This window comes from Belonocnema kinseyi, chromosome 1 (genome assembly GCF_010883055.1).
Source record: "Belonocnema kinseyi isolate 2016_QV_RU_SX_M_011 chromosome 1, B_treatae_v1, whole genome shotgun sequence".
In the NCBI taxonomy this organism is placed as follows: Eukaryota; Metazoa; Arthropoda; class Insecta; order Hymenoptera; family Cynipidae; genus Belonocnema; species Belonocnema kinseyi.
Window position 1 is genome coordinate 63,798,346 of NC_046657.1, and position 1,954 is coordinate 63,800,299.

Below are 1,954 nucleotides of genomic sequence, written 5' to 3' on the forward strand. Positions count from 1 at the left end.
CCTGATAGGTCTTCTACTGCTGAGGATTCTCTTGTTCATGACCGGCCCAAGTCTGGACCTGCAATGCAACGTTCTGTTGAAATACTTGGAAGTACAATAAAAGAACTTGGACATATCCGGCTTATTCCTCGCTCTAATAGGAACCAACGATTTGAATTTCGAAAATATGTTTTTCCTACCGATAAACCAATTAGAATGCGAATAGATTCGAAGAGGTATGTGTTTGCGCCATACAGCGCATATATTGTATTATCAGCATCCAATGGTGATGCTTTCGCCATTTTGGATTCTAGTGGAACTCTCCGTGGAATATATAGGACAGATAAAACTTGTTCACGAGTGAAAGTCAACATTATAAGCGGCGCAGTTGATAACATGACTCCAGAGGAAAAGACAGATTGTCCACTTGGCAAATCGCAACCAAACTTCACAAAAAGTTTTATTAGAGCATTTGAAGATAACGATACACTACAGTTTAAACATAATTCCAGTGGCGAATGCAATCCTGGTTATTTTTTCCCTGACACAGAAAGTTCATATAACCGGATTTCTCGTCAGCAGTGCCATCTTGATGCCCGGAGCAGGTCTCCTCCAGGCAGGCCTCCTTCTGATAAAGTGCTTGGATCTCCAGTGCAAGACTTGGATATATTCGGCTCATTCCCCAGATAAATCAAAACCGGCAATTTGAATTTCGAAGATACATTTTTCCGGCCGGTAAACGACTTTTATTAATGTCAGAAGATAGTAAATTTGTATCTCTTCCAACTCTAGAACATATTGTATTATCAACATCTGGTGGTGAAGTTTTTGCAATATTAGAGTATACTGGAATTCTGCGTGGAATATATCAGACAAATAGGGAAATTAATTGGCGTCAGGCGAGAATAAAAATAAATATGATAAGCAGTGAGATTGAGAATATGACTGAATTTGAAAAAAAGGAATGTCATGTAGGAAAACATTACCCAATCTTTCCACGTTGGTTTCACGAAGTTGCTTTTAATGAAGATTCTCTACAGCATTTGTATCATTCATATGATGAAAGTTAGTACTTTTAGCTCTTTACAAATTGTTACTATAATGGCTTTCGCTATACCGTCTGTCACAATTGCAACTTGTGTTAAATCTTAGTATTCGTTTGGAAATAAATGTTCTTCATCACAATGGTTGAGACTTTTTGCATCAAAAAACACACTGCCCTTATACAAAATTATAAAAATGCATTTTCGTCTCTCGTTTGCTATAATACCACCGTTTATTCATCAAAATGGGTATTAAGGCGAAATTTAAAATCAAACATTTCAATTTTCCGTCCACTGTCTTTTCCAGTAATCTCTTCAGCGTCTTAATTTAGGCCAAAGCTAGCCACAGCTTGTTGAGTGAATGAAGCATTTAAAAGATAAATTTTGGATAGCATCATTTGTTTCGAAGGTATAAGGGACATTTTGATATAATATATTAAAAATGAGTGTAGATAAACATATATTGTATCTTGCTGCTTTTTTCTCTTGATAGACCACCTGATCAGCAGCTCGTCTCTGCCTCAGCCTCAACCTCCTTCTCGTCCTTCTCCTCCTCATCAACATGCTTCAAAAGAAACAAGATATGCTGTATCAAGTAGCCAGAGTCAGTGATGCATTCGCATGAAAGGTCGGACGTTCATGATGGGTAAATAAGCTACCGAATGTATTTTGAGAGATACTTTTAAACCTTCCGCAAAATAAATTTACAAAATATAAAACTGCAAGAGATCAATAGCAGGATAAAGAAGGAAATCAATAAGCGAATTATAATCTTTTTTTCAACATTGCTGATGGTGATAATTATTATATACTGATTTGTTGGAACTTCGTTTAGGCAAAAACATGATGAAATTTATAGAAGCCCTGATATAGAAAGAACTATGGAGAAATTTGTATAGCTACATATGCACACAAGAAGTATTATATTGCTA